Raw genomic sequence first — 24,501 nt, 5'->3', positions numbered from 1 at the left:
CACTGCCTTCCATTCTTCATCCTCTCCTCCTCCTCACCCATTGCCTTCCATTCTTCATCTCCCCTCCTTTCTCATCCAATGCCTTCCATTCTTCATCCTCTCCTCCCTCCCTTGCCTACTGCTTTCCATTCCTCACCCTCTCTTCCCTTAGCTACTGCTTTCTATTCCTCATCCTCTCCTCCACCTTTAACCACTGCCTTCCCTCCTTCAACCAACCTGTCTGCCTTACCTAATGCTTCCACTGCCTTCCCTTCCTCAACCAATATGCCTACCCTATCTACTGTCTTCCTTTCCTCATCCTCTCCCTTACATACTGATTTCCATTCCTCATCCTGTGCTCCTCACCCTCGCCCTTCCATTGCTCATCCTCTCCTTCTCACCATTACCCACTGCTTTCCATTCCTAATCCCTTCCTTCACCTCTCTACTCCCTCTCCTCCTCACCATCATCTACTGCCTTCCATTTCTCATCCTCTCTTCCTCCCTTGCCCACTGCCTCCCATTCCTCTTCCCCCCCCTCCTCATCTACTGTCTTCCATTCCTCGTCCCCTCGCTACTGCCTTCTATTGCTCATCCTCTCCTCAATCCTTAACCACTGCCTTCCCTTCCTCATTCACACATCCTGCCTGATCTACTACTGCGGTATCTTCACCACCTCCACCTCCAGAGGATAACACTCTGGAATAATCAAAATGCACCGCTGCAACAAACTGTACATTACAGTGTTGAGAATATTTATTCTTGGATCTTACTAACTTGGTAAGATCTGGGAGGATTGGAGTTATTTAGACAGATGGTTAAAATTCTAGACTTTAAAGATTGCCTGAAAACCTTTTTAAAAAATTGCACTTCAAAAATAGTGATCCATCTTTATTTCTTCTATTTTGACTTTTGGAATAGTTATAAAACAGCAAATGTGCTTGCTGAGCTAAGGAACTCAGACATGATGTCTGCAATCCTTTCAATAATGGCTATCCAGAGAGATATTTTTGTTTTGGGAAGTAAAGCTGAATTAATGTAAAAATATTTGGTGAACTCTTGAGTGATCGTAAAATCCATTCATTTCATCAGATCAAAGGATAAATTAAAAATGTGGAATAAATAGCTTAAAGTTCATCTTGAGGACATCCCAGAGCAGGCTAAGTTTTATGGAGATAGGTGAAGCTTGGAAGGGTCCCTAGATGTTTGTTCAGTGAGTTAGTTAGAAAGTTGAGGCTGCTTTCCCGATCCTCTTGTCAATCAGAGGATCGGGAAAGCAGCCTCAACTCTTGCTTGCCTCACAACTTGAGTATGGACAAATCCCAAGCTGACAGTGAAGACAAAAACATCAGTCTATCACACCTGCGTCATAAGCACACTGTTGTACAGCAGTGAAATGTGGACTACATACGCCAGACAAGAGAGAAGACTGAACACCTTCCACTTGAGGAGTATCCGCCATATTCTGCGAAGACAGATTGTCTGACGCAGCAGTCCTATCTTGCGCTGGCCTTCCCAGCATATACACTCTGGTCAGGCAGCAGAGACTGCGCTGTCTGGGCCACGTCCATTGCATAGAGGACGGCCGCATCCCAAAGGATTTCCTCGATGGAGAGCCTGAATCCAGGAAGAGACCCACTGGGCATCCCTCGCTGCGCTACAAGGACGTATGCATGAGGGACATGAAGGCACTTGATATCATTATGGAGTCCTGGGAAAGGCTTGCAGCTGACCGCATGAGATGGAGAAGCACCCTGAACCAACACCTCAAAACAAGGGAAAAGAAGCTGATGAGCGCTGCAGCAAACAAGTCGGCACGCAGGAAGGAGTGCAGTAGTTCAAGCAGATCAACGACCACATACAGATGTGACCTCTGCGACCGGGACTGCCACTCCAGCATTGATCTCTTCAGTGCTTCAGGAAAGCAGAAAGATCTCGACATTGCTTCAGGAAAGCAGAAAGATAGAACAACAAGGATGCAGCCCGTGGTCAGCCATGACTGAAAGGGGCCTCATGAGTTAGTTAGAGTTTGGACCCAATGTGTTAGTTTGCAACTCCCCGAGAGAAGATAGCCAATGTAAGTAACAGGTGCGTGTTCATTGTAGCAGTGTGACAAAAACAGTCTTCATCATACACTGAATGTGGGTGAGGCTTAAAGTCTGTTTGAATTTTGTGAAAGAATAGATGGTGGAAGTTTGCCTAGTTTTGAAGCTCGGAGAAGACTCTATTGTGAACCTCACAATGTCTTCTGGCAACAGAAAGCAATCAGCCAAAATAGTTGAGAGACGTTGTAAAAGGAACAAGAACAAGAAACTGAGCCATCCACAGCCAAGTGAAGGTAAATGAAAGTTTTACCTCTGAAAATAGCTGGAGCTGAGGAGAAGTAAATATAGTTGCCAGAGGACTGTGGGATACTTATGGCCACGAAAGTGAAAAAAAACTCAAGGTTTCATAGGATGGAAGAGAATTCCTGGGTGATAAAGGAAATAAACCTGAGGGCGTGGCACATATAGTATAAGCTATAGTGTTAACTATTCACCTTGTTTAATTTGTACTCTTTTAAAACACTTTGTGTTTTATTTTCAAAAATAATGCAATGTTATGGTTACTTCTATTGGAAAAAATAAGATGTTTGGATTTCTCTTTCAGTATTAATGGTCTCTAACCAATCGTAACAGTGACTACTACCTGGAATTAATCACAAGCTGTATTCCTGATTCCAACAATTCAATGTAACTACCAGCTACATTCTAGCAAGTACATTATACTTTGTAAACAGTATTCTGTAGTTTTTTTTAATCACTTTGTGAGATGTGGGCGTTGTTGGCTGGCCAGCATTTATTGCCCGTCCCTAGCTGCCCATTGTGAAGGTGGTGGTGAGCTGCCTTCTTGAACCGCTGCAGCCTAATTGCTGTGGGGTTGACCCACAATTCCAGGAATATGACCCAGGGACCATGAAAGGATGGCAACTTAGTTCCAAGTCAGTATGGTGAGGGCTTGGAGGGGAACTTGTAGCTGGTGTTATTCCCATATATCTGCTTCCCTTGTCCTTCGAGATGGAGGTGGTCATGGGTTTGGAAGGTGTTGTCTGAGGATCTTTGGTGAATTTCTGTAGTGCATCTTGTAGATAGTACACATTGCTGCTACTGAGTATCAGTGGTGGAGGAAATGGATGTTTGTGGATGCAGCGCTGATCAAGTGGACTGCTTTGTCCTGGATGGTGTCAAGCTTCTGATATTTTCTTGGGGTTGTACTCATCCAGGCAAGTAAGGAATATTCCGTCATACTCCTGACTTGTGTCTTGTTGACGATGAACAGGGTTTAGGGTGTCAGGGGGTGAATTACTCGCTGCAGTATTCCTAACATCTGCCTGCTCTTGTAAAGAGCCACTGCATTTACATGGTGAGTCCAGTTGAGTTTCTGATCAATGATAACTCCCAGGATGTTGATAGTGGGGGATTCACTGTTGGTAACACCATTGAATGTCAAGGAGCAGTGGTGAGCTTATCTCTTATTGGTGATGGTCATTGCCTGGCATTTGTGTGGTACAAATATTACTTGTCACTTGTCAGCCCAAACCTGGATATTGTCCAGATCTTATTGCATTTGGACACGGACTGCTTCAGTGACTGAGGTGTTGCAAATGGTGCTGAACGTTGTTGAATAATTGGTGAATGTTCCCACTTCTGACCTTATGATGGGGGAAGGTCATTGATGAAGCAGCTGAAGATGGTTGGGTCTTGAACACTACCCTGAGGAATTCCTTCAGAGATATCCTGGAGCTGAGATGACACACTTCCAACAACCACAATCATCTTCCTATGTGTCAGATATGACTAACCACCAGAATGTTTGACCTCTGATACACATTGATTCCAGTTTTGCCAGGGTTGCCACACTTTGTTAAATGCAGCTTGATATCAAGGGCTGTCACTCTCATCTTACCTCTGGAATTCAGCTCTTTTGTCCATGTTTCAACCAAGGCTGTAATGAGGTCAGGAGCTGAATGGCCCCAGTGGAACCCAAACTGGGCGTCATTAAGGATGTTATTGCTGAGTAGGTGCTGCTTGATAGCACTATTGATGACACCTTCCATCACTTTACTGATGATCAAGAGTAGACTGACAGGCAATAATTAGCCAGATTGGATTTGTCCTGCTTTTTATGAACAGGACATACTTGGGTAATTTTCCACATTGTCAGATTGGTGTCAGTGCTGTAACTACTGGAACAGTTTGGCTAGGGGAGTGGCAAGTTCTGGAGTACAAGTCTTCAGTACTATTGCTGGAATGTTGTCAGGGCCCGTTGCCTTTACAGGATCTACTGTCTCCAACCGTTTCTTGATATTGCAGGGAGTGAATTGAATTGGCTGAAAACTGAGACAGTCGGTTCTGCAATAGTTCTGTTCTCGTGCAAACCCGCATGATTTTAAAAAAATTGCCTCAGAGCAGCACCATTTCAACGAATGGGGCTGGAATCATGTTATAACCAATACATGCTTTAAAAGTTCATGCTTTGGAAATAATGTCCCAAATTCAGCGATCACGTTATAGTGAATTTGCATTAATGAAACACTCGTTATAACAGAACGACCTTTATCTGTAGTGCTGAGAACAACCGGAGAAGTTTGAGATGGATCATCTACTCGGCTTTTCTGGCTGAAGATTGCTGCAAAAGCTTCAGCCTTATCTTTTGCACTGATGTGCTGGGCTCTTCCATCAATGAGGGTGGGGATATTTATGGAGCCTCCTCTTCCAGTGAGTTGTTTAATCATCCACCATCATTCACGAGTGGGTGTGGCAGGATCTGATCCGTTGGTTGTGGAATCGCTTAGCTCTGTCCATCACTTGCTGTTTACAATGTTTGGCGTGAAAGTGGTCCTATTTGGTGGCTTCACCAGGTTGGCACGTCATCTTCTGGTGCTGCTCCTTGCATGCCCTCCTCCACTGTCCATTGAACCAGGGTTGATCCCCTGGCTTGGTGGTAATGGTTGATTGGGAGATATGCCGGGCCATGAGGTTACAGATTGTGCTGGAGTACAATTCTGCTGCTGTTGATGGCCCATAGCATTTCATGGACACCCAGTCTTGAGTTGCTAGACATGTTCAAAGTCTGTCCCAATTTAGCACAGTGATGATGCCACACAACACAATGAAGGTTATTCTCAATTTGAAGGTAGGACTTCGTCTCCACAAGGACTGTGCAGTGGTCATTCTTATCAATACAGTCATGGGCAGGAATCCTGAAGAAGGGCCTGTGCCCGAAACGTCGAATCTCCTGTTCCCTGGATGCTGCCTGACCTGCTGTGCTGTTCCAGCAATAAAGTTTCATCTCTGAACTAATACTCTAGTGATAATACTACTAGGCCATTGCCCTCCCCTCATGATATATGCCAAGTGTATTGGAAACCAAAGAACAAAGTTCTTCCATCAACATGCTTCTGGGTTTCTGTTAATAATTTTCTACCCTTGGTAATATCATCTGGTAATGAGTTAGCTTTCATATCAATGCGCTCTTCACGGGGATGTGTTCTTTAATAATGAAGCAGGCCTTAGATGCATTGGACAGACAGCTCCTCTGCTAATTCAGTACAAAGGCACTTAATGACTCAAAAAAAAATTCTTAAAATCTTTGTTGGAAATCCAATAGAGATAATTGAAATAAAAACAGAAATTGCTGGAAAAACTCAGTAGGTCTGGCAGCATCTGGAGAGAAATCAGAGTTAACATTTTGGGTCCAGTGACCCTTCTTTGGAACATTGTTTTTGTTTCTGATTTCCAGCATTCACAGTTCTTTCGGTTTTTTGTTTAGAGATCATTGAAAGGTCAGTTATCTTGGACTCTGTACATTTTGGTGGCCTTTACTGGTTTATTGGACCTTCGAAGGGCATATTGACTGAAATCCTTGATATCCTGGTAGTGGGGTCACAGACATACCTCTAAAGTAAGTACAGTGTTTGGGATGAATTCATGACATGCCAGTCCTCTTTTGTTTCTATACAGTCTTTTTAAACTACAGTCGACGAAGTTCACTATGTGGCCCAGAGGCACAATTACCTTTCCTGTGGCTCACTTGCGACCTGTTTTCTACTTGCTAACCCTCCTGCTTGCTGCCTCTCCTCTTGTTTGTCATACCAGGCAAAAGAATCCGAGGGAACATTGCAAAACCATAATTTTTACTCAGCAAGTTTTTATCTAGAATACATTGCCCAAAGTGTTTGGGTAATCAGATTGCTAACTTAAAGAATGAAAATAGATAAATATTTAAAGGGAATTTTTTAAACAGCATTGAGGGGGCAAAGCAGAAAGTGGGACTAATAAGATAACTCTACCAACGAGCTGAGACAGGTACAATGGCCTGAATTGCCTGTGTTGTATTATACTACATCATAAGCAACTTATAGATCTCCAAAATGGCAGCCAAGAGATGCATGGTCCTTCAAGGGATTGCTGTCAGATCTCGACAAATGAGGTATGCCTTCTTGAATACTTTAAGGGTCTATACTGTCATCAAGTCTTTACAACATAGAAGGAAGCCCTTCAACCCATCATGTCCAAGACAGTCATCAAACATCCATCAATTCTAATCTCATTTTCCAATACTTGGCCCAGTTTTTTATGCTATGGCATTTTGAGTACTCATTAAACAGTTCTTAAATGTCTTGAGGGTTCCTTCCTCTTTCACCCTTTCAGGCAGTGAATTTCAGATACCTACAACCTTCTGGGTGAAAAGATTGTTTCCTCAGATCCCGTTTAAATGTCCTGTGCCCTATTGTGAAACTGATTATTGATTCCTCTACTAAGGGGAAACGTTTATCCCTATTGACCTTACGTGTGCCACTCAGAACTTTGAATCACCTCAGTCAGGTTCCCCTCTGCCTTCTCAGTTCTAAGGAAAACAACTCCAAGATATACAGGCTTTCTTCAGAACTGAATTGCTTCAGCACAGTCAACATTCTGATGAATCTCCTTTGCACCCTCTCTAGTATAATTACATCCTTCCTGTAATGTACTGCACACAGTACTCCAGCTGTGGCCTAACTAATGTTGCATACAGCTTCATCGTAACCTCCCTGCTTTTGTATTCAACATGTACTCCTTTGCTTTGTTTTCCATCCCAAAATGTATCATCTCACATTTTTTTTTGTATAACTTTCATATACAGTAATCAATTTAGATCTTATTTAATCCCACTAACTCAGTAAATCATCGTTTTTGATGCAGAATCTGTGGTTTCACACATGAGCCTCCAGGAAGGCCCAGACACTGATGAAACCACATCCTGAGAGTGTGATCAACACAGGAAAAATCGAGGCATTCAAGAGAGAATGAGATTGCTATCTTAAGAAGAAGTCCAGCAGGTCTGGGGAGTGGAGAAGGTGAAGAAATGACACAAAATAAATTGCTCCTATGAAAAGCCAACTCAGATGCAACAGACTGATTGGCCTCTTTCTGTGCAGTAACAATGTCGTGATCAACAAAGACTGCAAAACTCCACAGTGTGACATTTATGTTTCCACTTAATTCAAACTAAAAGCAATCATAATTAAAATACTACCCTGAAAGTTAATGAACATAGAAGAGCAGCAAAGCTTTTTCACTTTATAAATACAGTAAGAGACTATATAGCTACTTCAGCAACTTATTGAAAAACATCATGCTATTGATCAACTGGAATCTATAACAGAAACAGGGTATTTGGCCCAGCTCGTCATATGAGTGTTTATATTCTACACAATCCTCATATTCCCAGTCCACTTTATCCCCATATATTCATATTGCTTTTTCCTCATGTATGCATTCAGTTGCCTGACAAGTGCATTCAGGCTATCTGTTCTAACCACCTCCACAGCCTAGCATTAACCAGACATATTCTGATGTGCTCAACTTCGAGTCAGAGAGATTGACAGCAGAAACAGACCCTTTGCTCCAACCCGTCCAAACCGACCAGCTATCTTAAATTAATCTCGTCCCTTTTGCCAGCTGTTGGCCCATTTCCCTATAAACCCTTCTTATTCATGTACTCATCCAAGTGCCTTTTAAATATTGTAATTGCACCAGCCTCTACCATCTTCTCTGGCAGTTCATTCCATACATGTACCACCCTTTGCGAGAAAAAGTTGCCCCTTAGAGTCATAGAGATGTACAACACGGAAACAGACCTTTCGGTCCAACTCGTCCATGCTGACCAGATAACCCAACCTAATCTAGTCGCATTTGCCAGTACCTGGCTCATATTCCTCTAAACCCTTCCTATTCATAAACCCATTCCAGATGCCTTTTAAATTTTTGAGTGCGAGTAGCAGCGGAGGTTAAACGAACCCGGAAGACTGCAGCTAAGAAGGAGTGGGAGCAGCAGGGGGAAGTGATGACGACCAGAGGGGCAGCCGGGAAGGAAAGCAGTGAGTACATAAATCAGAAAGGCGGTTAAACCCGAGACTCTGGTTTGTTAAGGTAAGTATTTTCTATTTCTTTATCAGTGACTGGTTAAAAATTTACTTTTTTGGTTTATCTATTAATTGTTTTTTAGAAAAAGACTATAGCAAAGAGGTATCAGAAAGTATTTTAACTCAAATTTATACAAAGTAATAAAGTAAGTAACTAAGCAGAGATGGCTGTACAGGTGATGTTTTGTAGCTGTATGATGTGGGAGCTGGCTGATCCCATTGTGAATGGCAGTGACCACATCTGCAGCAAGTGTTGGTTGCTGGAAGAACTCCGGCTCAGAATTGATGATCTGGAAACCGAGCTTCAAACACTGCGGCACATCCGGGAGGGAGAGAGTTACCTGGACGCTTTGTTTCAGGAGGCAGTCACACCTGGGAGATTAAGTAATTCACATTCAGTTAGTGATCAGGGACATCAGAGTGTGACTGTTAGTGAGGCAGGTAGGGGGAACCTGAGTTCAGGAGTGCAGGAGCCTCAGCCCTTGTCCAACAGGTATGAGATTCTTGCTCCCTGTACAGATGAGGAAAAGGGCTCTAGACAGGATGAGCCAGCTGACCACGGCACCATGGTGCAGAAGGCCATTCAAGAGGGGGGAGCAAAAAGACAAGTAGTTGTTATAGGGGATTCTATAATTAGGGGGACAGATAGTATCCTTAGCAAGCCGATTGGGAGTCTTACATGGTGTGTTGCCTGCCCGGTGCCAGGATGCGGGACATCTCCGACCGGCTTGAAAAGATATTGGAGCGGGAGGGGGAGGATCCAGTTGTTGTGGTCCACGTTGGAACTAACAACATCAGCAAAGCTAGGGAGGAGGACCTAGCTTTGGGGATTATCAAGCACTAGGAAGGAAATTGAAGTATAGGTCCTCAAGGGTCATAATCTCCGGATTACTGTCTGAGCCACGTGTCAATTGGCATAGGGATAAGAAAATTAGGGAAGTAAACACGTGGCTAAGGGATTGGTGTGGGAAAGAGGGATTCCACTTCATGGGGCATGGCATCAGTTTTGGAACCGGGGGGATCTGTACCGTTGGGACGGTCTCTACCTGAACCGATCAGGTACCAATGTTCTAGCGAAGAGGATAAATAGGGTGGTCAGTAGGACTTTAAACTTCTGAGTTGGGGGGAAGGGAAAGTGAAAGCGACAGGGAGTATGGAGTTAAATGGAAAAATAAGCAGCAGGATAGCATGTGTGCAGGTGGATTTAAACTTGAGGCAGACTGGGAATGCAGCAAAAAGGAAGGATAACTTCGGACATCTTATGACTTCCAATATCTCTAATGAATAGAAAGTTAGCATTAAGGCACTTTACCTGAATGCTCGTAGCATTCGTAACAAAGCAGATGAACTATTGGCACAGATCATCGTGAATGATTATGATGTGGTAGCCATCACAGAGACATGGTTGCAGGGGGGTCAGGACTGGCAGTTAAACATCCAAGGATTTTCAACTTATCGAAAAGACAGGGAAGCGGGCAGAGGGGGTGGGGTGGCCTTGTTAGTTAAGAACAAAATTAAATCTATGGCACTGAATGACATAGGGTCGAATGATGTGGAGTCTGTGTGGGTGGAATTGAGGAACCACTAAGGCAAAAAAAACATAATGGGAGTTATGTACAGACCTCCTAACAGTGGTCAGGACCAGGTGCGCAACATGTACCAGGAAATAGAGAAGGCATGTCAGAAAGGCAAGATCACGGTGATCATGGGAGACTTCAATATGAAGGTGGACTGGGTAAATAATGTCAGTGGATCCAAAGAAAGGGAATTCATGGAATGCTTGAGGATGGCTTTTTGGAACAGCTTGTCATGGAGCCCACAAGGGAACAGGCTATTTTGGACCTAGTGCTATGTAATGAACCAGACTTTATAAAAAATCTTAAAGTAAGGGAACACTTAGGAAGCAGTGATCATAATATGGTAGAGTTCAGTCTGCAGTTTGAAAGAGAGAAGGCAAAATTGGATGTAATGGTGTTACAGTTAAATAAAGGTAATTATGAGGGCATGAGAGAGGAACTGACGAAAATAGACTGGAAGCAGAGCCTAGCGGAGAAGGCAGTAGAGCAAAAATGGCAGGAGTTTGTGGGTATAATTGAGGACATCCCCAAGAAAAGAAAGATTATCCAGGGAGGGATTAGACAGCCATGGCTGACAAAGGAAGTCTAGAAATGTATCAAAGAAAAAGAGAGATCCTATAAAGTGGCCAAGAGCACTGGGAAATCAGAAGATTGGGAAGGCTACAAAAACAAACAGAGGATAACAAAGAGAGAAATAAGGAAGGAGAGGATCAAATATAAAGGTAGGCTAGCCAGTAATATTAGAAATGATAGTAAACGTTTCTTTCAATACATAAGAAGCAAACGACAGACAAAAGTAGACATTGGGCCACTTCAAACTGATGCTGGAAGCCTAGTGATGGGAGATAAGGAAATAGCTGGAGAACTTAATAAGTACTTTGCGTCAGTCTTCACAGTGGAAGACATGAGTAATATCCCAACAATTAAAGGGAGTCAGGGGGCTGACTGCAGATGCTGGAGATCAGAGCTGAAAATGTGTTGCTGGAAAAGCGCAGCAGGTCAGGCTGCATCCAAGGAGCAGGAGAATCGATGTTTTGGGCATGAGCCCTTCTTCAGGAGTGAGTAATTCCTCATGAGTAATATCCCAACAATTAAAGGGAGTCAGGGGGCTGAGTTGAGTATGGTTGCCATTACAAAAGAGAAAGTGCTAGAAAAGCTAAAAGGTCTTAAAATTGATAAATCTTCTGGCCCTGATGGGTTACATCCTAGAGTTCTGAGGGACATGGCTGAGGAAATAGCGGAGGCGTTGGTTGAGATCTTTCAAAAGTCACTGGAGTCAGGGAAAGTCCCGGATGATTGGAAGATCGCTGTTGTAACCCCCTTGTTCAAGAAAGGATCAAGACAAAAGATGGAAAATTATAGGCTAATTAGCCTAACCTTGGTTGTTGGTAAAATTCTAGAATCCATCATTAAGGATGAGGTTTCTAAATTCTTGGAAGAATAGGGTCGGATTAGAACAAGTCAACATGGATTTTGTAAGGGGTGGTCGTGCCTGACAAACCTGTTGGAGTTCTTTGAAGAGGTGACAAGTAGGTTAGACCAGGGAAGCCCAGTGGATGTGGTCTACCTAGACTTCCAAAAGGCCTTTGATAGGGTGCCACACGGGAGGCTGCTGAGTAAGGTGGGGGCCCATGGTGTTCGAGTTGAGCTACTGGTATGGATTGAGGATTGGCTCTCTGACAGAAGGCAGAGAGTTGGGATAAAAGGTTCTTTTTCGGAATGGCAGCCGGTGACAAGCGATGTCCCGCAGGGATCTGTGTTGGGGTCGCAGCTGTTCATGTTGTATATTAATAATCTGGATGAAGGGACTGGGGGCATTCTAGCGAGGTTTGCCGATGATACAAAGTTAGGTGGACAGGCAGGTAGTACTGAGGAAGTGGGGAGGCTGCAGAAGGATCTAGACAGTTTGGGAGAGTGGTCCAGGAAATGGCTGATGGAATTCAACATGAGCAAATGCAAGGTCTTGCACTTTGGAAGAAAGAATACAAGCATGGACACTTTCTAAACGGTGAGAAAATTCATAAAGTCAAAGTACAAAAGGATCTGGGAGTGCTAGGCGAGGATTCTCTAAAGGTAAACATGCAGGTTGAATCTGTGATTAAGAAAGCGAATGCAATGTTGTCATTTATCTCAAGAGAGTTGGAATATAAAAGAACCGATGTGCTACTGAGACTTTATAAAGCTCTGGTTAGGCCCCATTTGGAGTACTGTGTCCAGTTTTGGTCCCCACACCTCAGGAAGGACATATTGGCACTGGAATGTGTCCAGAGGAGATTCACATGGATGATCCCTGGAATGGTAGGTCTAACATACGAGGGACGGCTGAGAATCCTGGGATTGTATTCATTGGAGTTTAGAAGATTAAGGGGAGATCTAATAGAAACTTACAAGATAATACATGGCTTGGAAAGGGTGGACGCTAGGAAATTGTTTCCGTTAGGCGAGGAGACTAGGACCCGTGGACACAGCCTTAGAATTAGAGGGGGTAAATTCAGAACAGAAATGCGGAGACATTTCTTCAGCCAGAGAATGGTGGGCCTGTGGAATTCATTGCCGTGGAGTGCAATGGAGGCCGGGACGCTAAATGTTTTCAAAGCAGCGATTGATAAATTCTTGATGTCACAAGGAATTAAGGGCTAAGGGGAGAATGCGGGTAAGTGGAGTTGAGATGCCCATCAGCCAAGATTGAATGGCGGAGTGGACTCGAAGGGCCGAATGGCCTTACTTCCATTCCTATGTCTTATAGTCTTATAAATATTTCAATTGTACCAGCCTCCACCACATCCTCCAACAGCTCATTCCACACATGCACCATGCTCTGCATGAAAACATTGCTCTTTAGGTTACTTTTAAACCTTTCCCCTCTCACCTTAAACCTATGCCCTTTATGTTTGGACTTCCTACCCTGGAAAAAAAAAAGATCTTGGATTTGCACCTGATCCATGCCCCTCATGATTTTATAGATCTCTAGAAGGTCACACCTCGGCTTCCAATGCTCCAGGGAAAACAGCCCCAGCCTATTCAGCCTCTTCCTATAGCTCAAACCCTCCAATGCCGGAAATATGCTTGTAAATCTTTTGTGAACCCTTTCAAGTTTCACAACATCTTTCCTACGGCAGGGAAACCAAAATTGAATTGAATGTTCCAAAAGTGGACTAACCAATGTCCTGTACAGCTGCAACATGACCTCCCAACTCCTATACTCAATGCAGTAACCAATGAAGGCAAGCATACCAAAAGTCTTCTTCACTATCCTATCTACCTGTGGCTCAACTTTCAATGAACTATATACCTGCGCCCCAAGGTCTCTTTGTTTGGCAACATTCCCCAGGATTTTACCATTAAGTGTATAAGTCCTGCCCCAATCTGTCTTACCAAAAATGCAGCACATCACATTTATCTAAATTAAACTCCATCTGCCACTCCTCGGCCCAATTGCCCATTTTATCAAGGTTCCGTTGTTCTGTGAGATAACCTTTTTCACTGTCCAAGACACCACTAATTCTGGTGTCATCTGCAAACTTACTAATCATACCTTCTATATTCACATCCAAGTGATTTATATAAGTAACAAAAAGCAGTGGACAAAGGACCGATCTTTGCAGCACACCGCTGGTCACAGGCCTCCAGTCTAAAAAGCAACCTTCCATCACCACCTTCTGTATCCTGCCTTCGAGCCAATTTTGTATTCCATGTATTCCATGTGATCTACCCTTGCTAACCAATCTACCATGCAGGATCTTGTTGAATGCCTTGCTGGAGTACCTATAGAAAACATCCACAACTCTGCCTTCATCAATCTTCTTTGTCACTTCTTCAAAGAATTCAAACAAGTTAATGAAACAATTTCGCATGCACAAAACCATGTTGACTATCCTGAATCAGTCCTTGCCTTTCCAAATACGTGTGAATTCTGTCCCTCAGAAGCCTGTCTGACAACTTACCTACCACTGATGTCAGGCTCATCAGACTATAGTACCCTGGCTTTTCCTTACCACCTTTCTTAAATAATGGCACCACTAGTTAGTTGCATACAATAAACTGACAATCTCCGCTATGTTGATAAAACTAGCAATCATCAACACCTCTGCTGGTGTCTCCTCACTGAGTCTGAAGTAGCATTGTGGCCGGATGGGCTGCTCAAAATGATGGATTTATGAAAATGGACAATAAATGAAGCATGCTGGGATATTGAGACAAGCCTTGATCAAAGCGACTGTGCTAATAAACATGCTGCATAGTCTAGACAGGCCGCAGCTACAGATAGACAGTACGTAACTGACCCAGTAGCTGCAGGCAATACAATATACAACATGAATGCCATCCCCAGGACAACTGGAAACACCAAGTTGTTTGCCAGGCACAGCAGCGCCTCACACCCTTATTTGGAGAGGAATACCTGACCTATGTGTGTCCACTCCAGGAATAGATGCCTACAGACCACCCTGCATCAACATGTCAACACCTAATTGGATCCAATCGATCAGGGTGATCGAGCCCTGATCAATCTATTGTAGGACATTGGAGACCCTTCCAAAAGGGCACCAACAACTACTGAGTATAAGAATCGCTGCAACACCCCCCTCAGGAGGTGTAACTCGAGACCAACCACTGTGAAGAGAAGACACCCTGGGACCACAGGGTCAATGACAACCAGATGATCATTGCCACGTGAATCAAGGCCAAGGTCTAGTGTGGTGATATATGATCATCTAGAGTTAAGTTAAAGCACAAGATAGTTGATTAGATTTATAGTGTAAGTTGTTAGTTGATAGCCTATTTTATTGTTATAGTATTAATTGTGTTAAATAAATAAATATTGTTTATTATTACTAAGAGTCAAATCGCAATTTCTTTGCTGGACACGAGTGCTCAACACACTGTGTGGCAGGTGCAACAGCATCATATTCTTTTCTCTGGTGGAGTCTACCCAAATGCAGTCTCATCCTGCAGAGATCCTTTATTATCTTCCTTTGAAAAATTAGCAGCATGTAATTGTATATGAGAAATGGAATTTCGAGTAGATATCACAGTAGAACTCTGTTACTGCAGAAATTTTAAATGTTCATTTACTGTAGTATACTACATGAACCTTTAAAAAATACATATTGTCCCAGTATTGGCTGAATTTCCCATTTAAATGCAGAGTTAAAAATCACATGACACCAGGTTATAGTCCAACAGGTTTATTTAGAATCACTAGCTTTCGAAGCACTGCTTCTTCATGAGGTGGTTGTGGAGCAGAATCATAAGACACAGACTTTAGAGGCACGGGATTGCAGTGTCATGGAATGTAATATTAAACAAATTTAGCTTAAGTCTTCCATCTTTTAGAATGACCATGTTAGTTTTAGTTCCTTCATATGTAAATTGCAGAACTTTTTAAAAGTTACATTCTCAAGATAGCCTTTAAAAATAGGATGACACCTATTGACTCCTAAATGCAAGTTGTCACCATTCTGAGTGGAATATATTTGACAAAGGTGAAGATGTGACACATGAAAGATAAAGTTGCACTATTACTAATCATGGATCCTTTACACAATGTAAGAATGATACAGGAAGAAAAGTTTGAGGGAGGACAACATTGGATGACTGTCTGATTTCAGTCAATGGTCTGTTAAGCCATTGTATACCATATGAAGTTACCCCATTAACGATGGATTTGATTTGCTGCATGACTGTCATTTACCTAGATAGAAAATTGATTGGAACAACTGTAGCATTTCAAACATTCCACAGAAAAATATTATTCTTTGTCTCTTACTTACAAACAATCTTTAATACTGTAGTGAAGTTAACTACATTCATATAAATGTAATTATATTATTCTTGAAAGAATATAGTTGCAATCTTTTTGACTTTAGTTTCACAATGGCAGTCTGGCAGCTGTGGCTATTTCTTAATTTTGAACTTTTAAAACGTTGAAGGGAGGACATCTGAAGATTGAATGTCTCCTCTGTGTCACTCTTACCTGAACTGCAGTTCCTTCTGAGCGGGAGGACCTCCTATTGGTCTTCCAGCTTTAAGAGCCTGCTCACCAGCCATATTTGGACAGTGAGTCCTCCTCGTCACTAATTGGCCAGTTTGAGGTAAATCATTCAGGTGAGTGCTCCCCCAAAGTGTAAGGTTGAGACCCTTATTCATCCCTGATGCTGATGTTCTGACTGAACATTTCTGCCTTTACCTCCGTTTTGAAGGAAGGCTGTATTGGATGGCAATATTGTCACTAGACTAGGAATCCAAAGAACCAGGTGATGTCTTAGGGACATGAGTTCAAATCTGACATTGAATTTAATTTTTTTTACAATCTGGAATTAAAAGTTGAACTTGCCATCTTTGCTTGGTCTGATTTACATGTGATTCCAGACCCACAGCAATGTGGTTGATCTCAACGGTCCTCTGCAATGCCTAGCAAACCATTCAGTTGTATCAACCACAAGAAAGAGTTTAAGAAATAAAACTGGACAAACTGTTTGATATTGACTAAAGCTCCAGAAAAAATGGCAAACCTTTTTACTCCATACTAACGTTGACTGGCTAGTGCCAAAATTGAGACAGCAGTCTTACAAACTAGTCAAGCAACAAACTGACAGTGTCATTCATTGATTCATATCTTACACATAGTGTCCCAGACAACACCGTCACCATCACTGGGTATGCCTTGTCCCAATATTTGGACATACCCAACAGAGGTTAAAATCAACAAGGTGAAACTGAGGACTGCAGATGCTGGAGATTAGAGACGAGAATGTGGTGCTGGAAAAGCAGAGCTGGTCAGGCAACATCCGAGGAGCAGGAGAATCAACGTTTCGAGCAAACATTCTTCATCCTGATGAAGGGCTTTTGCCCAAAACATCGATTCTCCTGCTCCTCAGAAGCTGTCTGACGTACTGTGCTTTCCAAGCACCACACTCTCAACCCATACCCAACAGAGGTGACAGCACAGTGCTACAATTGGGAGGGAGTTACCCTGGGAGTCCTTAATACTTATTCTGGACACTATGAAGTCTCATTGAATCAGATCAAACATGGGCAAGAAAGCCTCCTGCTGATTACTATGTATGATCCTCCTTTGGCTGATGAATCAGAAGTCTTCCATGTTGAACACCAGATGGAGACTGCGCTGAGGGTGGCAAGAGTGCAGAATGGCTTAGCAGCCCCATGACTGATTGAGGTGGTCAGGTCCTATAGGACATTGCTTTTAGACTGGGTCTGTGGCAGTGAGGCAACCAATAAGAAGCAAAAACATACCTGACTTCACCTTCACCAATCTGCATGCCATTGTTGCGTCTGTCCATGACAATATTGGTATGAGTGACCATTGCACAGTCCTTGTGGAGAGCAGGTCTCGTCTTCACAATAAAAATACCCTCCGTTGTATTTTGTAGCATATCACCATGCTTAATGGAATAGACTTCAAACAGATCAAAATGGTTATTCATGAGGTGCAGTGGGCCATCAGTAGAAGAAGAACTCCAACATAATCTACCTAACATATCGCCCAATCTACTGTTACCATCAAGCTACTGATTAACCTTGGTTCAATGAAGAATCCAGGAGGGTACATCCGAAGCAGTACCAGCCATACTAAAAATGAGGTGTCCACCAGGTGAAGCTACAAAAAAAAACTAGACTGCATCCAGGCCAAATAGCATAAGCAGCAAGTGATAGCCCAAGTAAGCAATGCCACAACCAATGGATCAGATCCAGGCTCTGCATTCTTGCCACAGTCAGCCGTGAATGGTAGTGGATTATTAAATAATTCATTGGAGAAGGAGGTTCCACAAGCATCCCTATCCTCAATAATGAGGGAGTCTAGCACATCGGGACAAAATATAACGCTGAAACATTTGCAACAATCTTCAGACAGAACATACACACAAGGAAAAAGTGTGGGCCAATAGGATTTGCCAGAAGTGCCAAGTGGATGATCCATTTCAGACGATTCTAGACTCCCCAGCATCACAGAGCCCAGCCTCCAGCCAATTCAATTTACTGCATGTGACATCAAGAAACAGTTTAGAGTCAATGAATACTGCAAAGGCTATGGGCCCTGGTAACATAACAGCAGTTGTATAGAAGAGTTGTGCTCCAGAACAAGCCACACCCCTAGTCAACCAATTCCAGTACAGCTACAACACTGACATCTACCCAACAATGTAGAAAATTGCCTAGGTGCGTCAAGTACACAAAAAGCAGGATAAATCCAACTTGACCAATTACTGCCCTATCAGTCTATCCTCGATCATCAGTAAAGTGTCATCAATAGTTCTATCAAATAGTATTTGCTCAGAAATAATCTGCTTACTGATACTCAGTTTTGGTTCCACCAAAGCCATTCACCTCCTGACCTCATTGTAGCCTCAGTTCAATTATAGATAATAGATGAGATGGGAGTGAGTGTCCTTGACATCAAGGCTATATTTGATCAAGTATGGTATCAAGGAACCCTAGCAAAACTGAAGTTAATGGGAATAGGGAGTGAAAATATTCTGCTGGTTGGAGTTACACCTGGCACAAAGGAAGATGGCTGTAGTTTGAGGTCAGTCACCACAGCCCCAGCCATCTTTGTGGGAATTCCCCAGGGTAGTGACCTAAGTTCAATCATCAACTGCTTCATCAATGACCTTCTCCCCATCATAAGGCCAGAAGTGGCAATGCTCGCTGATGATTGCACAATGTTCAGCACCATTCAAGACTCCTCAGACATTGAAGTATTCCATGTCCAAACACTGCATGACCTGAACAATATCAGGCTTGTGTTAAAAAGTAGCAAGTGCCCTTCATACCACACAAGTGCAGGGTGATGAGCATCTCCAAAAGGAGAAAATCGACCCATTGTCTCTTGATATTCAATAGCAAGACATTTACTGCACCACCAAATATCAATATCCTGAGAGTTACTAATGCCCAGAAAGTGAACTGAATTTACCGTATAAATACTATAGCTACAAAAACAGGTCAGAAGCTAAGAATCCTGCAGTAACTCACCTCCTGACTCCCTAAAGCCTGTGCAACATCTATAATGCTCTAACAACACTCAAAACGTTTGACACCATCCAGGAGAAAGCAGCTTGCTTTATTGTCACTGCATTCATAAATATATATCCCCTCCACCTTCAATGCTTAGTAATACAAGTGTGCACTACTTACAGGATGCACTGCAGAAATTCACCAAGGGTCCTTAGACACACCATCCAAACTCACGAATCCTATCACCTAGAAGAAAAGGGCAGAAGTTACATAATGAGAACACTGTGACTTACACTGTGGGTCTGCACCAAATGGACTGCAGCGTTTTAAGAAAGCAGCTCACTACCACCTTCTCAAGGGCCACTAGGGTAATAAATGCTGGCCCAGCCAGTGACACCCTCATTCCATGAATAGATAAAATAAATTACAATGAAGATTCAATTGACTTGTATCTGGGATATGAGTGTTGTCAAAAGATTGGGTCTACATTTAGAAGCTTAGAAGAATGAGAGATGATCTAATTTAAACATCCTAGATTCTGACAGGGTAGACATTGTCATGTTGGTTCCCTTGGCTAGGGAAAATAAACTTTAAGGAGAAAGTGAGGTCTGCAGATGCTGGAGATCAAAGTTGAAACTTTATTGCTGGAACAGCACAGCAGGTCAGGCAGCATCCAGGGAACAGGAGATTCGACGTTTCGGGCACAGGCCCTTCTTCAGGAATGAGCAGAGAGTGTTCAGCAGGAGAAGATAAAAGGTAGGGAGGAGGGACTTGGAGGAGGGGAGTTGGAAATGTGATAGGTGGAAAGAGGTCAAGGTGAGGGTGATAGGTCGGAGTAGGGTGGAGGCGGAGAGGTCAAGAAGAAGACTGCAGGTCAGGAAGGCGGTGCCGGGCTGGAAGGATCCGGCTGAGACAAGGTGGGGGGAGGGGGGATGAAGAAACTGGTGAAGTCCAAGTTCATCCCCTGCGGTTGGAGGGTTCCCAGTCGGAAGATAAGACGCTCCTCCTCCGACCGTCGGGTTGTTGTGGTTTGGCGGTGGATAAATAAACTTTACTCTTGAAACATTGATTTTTCATATAACATTGCACTTAAAACTATTTGTGGGTAGTTGTCAGTTTTTATCTCGGATATATTAACACTTTTATGGGACATCTTGGAATCTTTAGTATTAACACCACTAAATGTTGGCTTCACTTACTGTTGGTTGGATTAATCATTAGGTTCACAGTGCTAACTGATGGGTCATCCATTCCTGAAGAAGGGCCTGTGCCCGAAACGTCGAATCTCCTGTTCCCTGGATGCTGCCTGACCTGCTGTGCTGTTCCAGCAATAAAGTTTCAACTTTGATCTCCAGCATCTGCAGACCTCACTTTCTCCTCCATCCTTTCTCTTCCAGCTGATTTATTCATGTTACTTAATAGACCAATCATATTGTACACATCAGCTTAATGGGACAAACACTTCCTTGATAGACTGTTTGTTTCAAATGCTTTGCATTCAGTACTCAGTTAGAGGCTCACAAACACATAAAGAAACTTTCCAGATGTATACTCTTTTGCAATTAATAAAATCAATGTAATTTAAGAACCAGTACTTTAAAAAGTACTTTTAAAAATTCCAGTTCCCTGGCCTTAATTGTTTCCTGTTCAGCATGGATGTCCAATCTCTCTATGCCACCATTCCCCACCAGGATGGTCTGAGAGCTCTCAGTTTCTTCCTCAACCAGAAGCATGAACAATCTCCATCCCCTATCCTCCGCCTGGCTGAACTTATTCTCTCACTGAACAATTGCTCCTATAATTCAACTCACTTCTGCCAAGTCAAAGGAATGGCTATGGGCACCTGCATGGGTCCTAGTTATGCCCTGCCTCTATGGAGTATGTGGAACAGTCCTTGTTCCTATCCTACATTGGCTCCCTCCCATAACTTTTTTCTCGGTACATTGATGACTGCTTCGGTACCACTTCATGCTCCTGCCAAGACCTTGAAAAATTTGATCATTTTGCCTCCAATTTCCATCCCTTTATAACTTTCGCATCATCCATTTCCGGCACTTCTCTTCCTTTACTTAACCTCTCTGCCTTCATTTCAGGGAATAAACTGTCCACTGCCATCAACTACAAAGACGCTGACTCTGACAGCTACCTTCAATACAGCTTGTCATACCCCATGTCCTGCAAAGACTCCATCCCATTCTCTCAGCACCTTTGCCAATGTCACATCTGTTAGCGCTGCTGACATGGTTTGCTTCTTCTGTGACCATGGTTTCCCACCTACTGTGGTTGACAGGACCCTCAACCACATCCGACCTATCACCCGTGCTTCCGTCCTTGGTCCTTCCCATCAGTGCGATAGCATTCCCCTTGTCCTCACTTTCCATCTCAACAGCCTCCACATTCAAAGGATCATTCTCTGCCATTTCAGACAACTCCAGCAGAACACCACCACTAAACACATCTTGCCCTCACTCCCCCGGTCTGCATTTTGCAGGGATTGGTCCCTCCAGGACACCCTACTCCATGCCATGACCACCAACATCAACCACCCCCCTCTTTCAGAGCACTTTCCCATGTAACCACAGAAGGTGCAACACCTGCCCTTTCACCTCCTCCCTGCTCACTCTCCAAGGGCCTAAATTGTTTTTCTGGATGAAGAAGCATTTCACCTGTACTTTCTCCAATCGTGTGTATTCTATTCACTGCACCTAATGGACAGTACTCTACATTGGAGAAAGCGAACGGAGACTGGGTGACCACTTTGCAGAACACGTCCAGTCTGTGCACAAGCATATCGAACCTTCCCGTAGCTGGTCATTTTTACACACTGTCCTGCTCGCATGGCCATTTGTCTGTTCTTGGCATGCTGCAGTGTTCCAGTGAATCACAGCACAAACTGGAGGAACAACATCTCATCTTCAGGCTCGGCACTTCACAGCCTTCTGGACGTAATATTGATTTTAACACCTTCTTTTGTGAACCAACTCCCATTTCTTCCCTTTCATTTAGTTTTACTTGTTACATTGTCTGTTATCATGTCCTCTCTCCCATCCCCCCTCCCACCCTAGTGGGACTGTCTGGTCTTTCCAGGTTGGCATATAGACACACCATTGTTCTGCCGTTTTCACTTAACCTGAACTATAAACATCTTTTCTCCACCAGCACCCTACACCCACACCACACTATGCCCCCCCCCCAGCCTCTAACATAAATGCTGTACCATCTACACTTCACTTCAGCTCTGATAAAGAGTCATCTACAGTCGAAACATTAGCTTGCTAATACATGCTCTCTGACTTGCTGTGATCACCAGCATTTGTTGTTTTCAGTACAGATTCCAGCATCTGTAGTAACTTGCTTCCAATTTAAAAAGGCACTGTGACAAAAAACAAATTGTCAAAGGAAAGTTACAAAGTTTGGTTTTATGGGGAGATGATGAATCCCACCCCATGGTGCCCATCAATTGCAGGAAGTCTCAAGTCTTCCAGTGCACATAGCACGTTCTCTCTCCAGAACCACTTAGGTGTGGGTGTAAGTACAGAAGAGACACAGGTGAAAATGAGGAGTACAGATGCTGGAGATCAGAGTCAAGATTAGAGTGGTGCTGGAAAAACACAGCAGGTCAGGCAGCATCAGAGGAGCAGAAAAATTGATGTTTCGGGCAAAGGCCCTTCATCAGGAATGAGGCTGGGAGCCTCTGGGGTGGAGAGATAAATGGGAGGGGTTGGGACTGGGCAGAAGGTAGCTAAGAGTGCAATAGGTGGATGGAGGTGGGGATAAAGATGATAGGTCAGAGAGGAGGGTGGAGCAGATAGGTGGGAAGGAAGATTGGCAGGTAGGACAGGTCATGAGGATGGTGCTAAGCTGGCAGGTTGGAACTGGCATAAGGTGGGGGGGAGGGGAAATGAGGAAACTGGTGAAGTCCACATTGATGCCCTGGGGTTGAAGTGTTCCGAGCTGGAAGATGAGGCATTTTTCCTCCAGGCGTCGAGTGGTGAGGGAGTGGAGGTGGGGGAGACCCAGGACCTGCATGTCCTCTTCAAAGTGGGAGGGGGAGTTGAAATGTTCGGCCATGAGGCAGTGGGGTTGATTGTTGCGGGTGTCTCGAATATGTTCCCTAAAACGCTTTGCGAGAAGGCATCTAATCTCCCCAATGTAAAGGAACAATGGATACAATAAATGACATTGGTGGATGTGCAGGTGAAACTTTGATGGATGTGAAAGGCTCCTTTGGGGCCTTGGATGGAGGTGAGGGGGGAGGTGTGGGCGCAGGTTTTGCAATTCCTGCGGTGGCAGGGGAAGGTGCCAGTAGGGGAGGGAGGGTTGTTGGGGTGGTGTGGACCTGAGCAGGTAGTCACGGAGGGAAGGGTCTTTGCAGAAAGTGGAGAGGGGTGGAGAGAGAAATATAATCCTGGTGGTGGGGTCTGTTTGTAGGTTGCAGAAATGTCGGCAGATGATACGGTTTAGGGGAAGTTGGCATGATGGAAGGTGAGGACCAGGGAGGACAGAAGAGACGCAGTCAGTCAGGTCTAACAACCGATCCAAACAGATGTCTTAAAAAACTTCTGAATGGTGGCACAGTGGCTCAGTGGTTAGCACCACTGCCTCACAGAGCCAGGGACCCCAGTTCAGTTCCAGACTCAGGCAACTGTCTGTCTGGAGTTTGCAAGTTCTCCCCTGCATGGATTTCCTCTAAGTGCTCTGGTTTCCTCCCACAGTTCAAAAATGTACAGGTTAGGTGAATTGGCTGTGCTAAATTGCCTATGGTGTCCAGGGATGTGTAGGTTAGGTGCATTAGCCAGGGGTAGATATAGAGTTGGGGGAATGGATCTGTGTGGGTTACTCTTCAGAGGGTCGGTGTGGACTTGTTGGGACAAAAGGCCTGTTTCCACACTGTAGGGAGTATTCTTCTATAGAATAATGCAATCCACAGACCAGTAGAGGGCCCTCTGCATCATAATGTGTGAAAGGAATCCTACAATGAACAGGGAGAATACGCTTGAAATACACACAAATCCCTGATTTTGTCCACATGATTGCTATGATTTTATCTGTCTTTTTTTTTGACCTTACCCTCTCCAAACTAGATGTCAGACAAGAAGCAAGCTGTTCAAGAAGAGGGTTCCAGTCTCCAAAACATTTGTGATTGAAAGCTCCTGTGTTGGGCAGGGAATCTCTTGAAGTTGAGAGATTTGAAAGGGCAGGTCCGGTGATTTTAAAGGTAGCAGTTGTCTTTGGTAAAAGGATCTCTTTCTCCAGCCTAGAGAACATCTTATTCCTTAGCAGAACCAAATAAATTGTCTTTGAGAAAGTGAGATAGAAAAAAAACCCTCCTCTTTCATATGAATGTCATGTGGAGTGGAGTGGGGTGGGGCGCTGGGGCTCTGAAGAGCAATTTAGCAAAAGTCATGAATAAGGTATTTTCTGGAAGCTGTACATTTACCAGGACCCCCGATGTGGGAGAATACATTGCACAATATATGGGTGGAACTAAAAAGTCATTTATCCTTCATTTCCTCACTTGCTG

The 24,501-nt window shown here is 43.7% G+C and overlaps 1 long non-coding RNA gene across 1 annotated transcript in view; it reads left to right on the top strand.

Annotated features, from left to right (window-relative positions):
* Positions 1-8,034, top strand: part of LOC122565341 — an 8,962-nt gene extending 928 nt beyond the window's left edge. Inside the window, exons 2-3 of the long non-coding RNA XR_006316135.1 lie at positions 5,790-5,921; positions 7,202-8,034. This is a non-coding gene — a long non-coding RNA (uncharacterized LOC122565341). The remainder of the gene's footprint in view (positions 1-5,789; positions 5,922-7,201) is intronic.
* The last annotated feature ends 16,467 nt before the right edge of the window (positions 8,035-24,501 follow it).

Source organism: Chiloscyllium plagiosum, chromosome 31 (assembly GCF_004010195.1).
Source record: "Chiloscyllium plagiosum isolate BGI_BamShark_2017 chromosome 31, ASM401019v2, whole genome shotgun sequence".
In the NCBI taxonomy this organism is placed as follows: domain Eukaryota; kingdom Metazoa; phylum Chordata; class Chondrichthyes; order Orectolobiformes; family Hemiscylliidae; genus Chiloscyllium; species Chiloscyllium plagiosum.
Note: the sequence above shows the minus strand (reverse complement) of the source record. Positions and strands in the feature narration are given on the sequence as shown.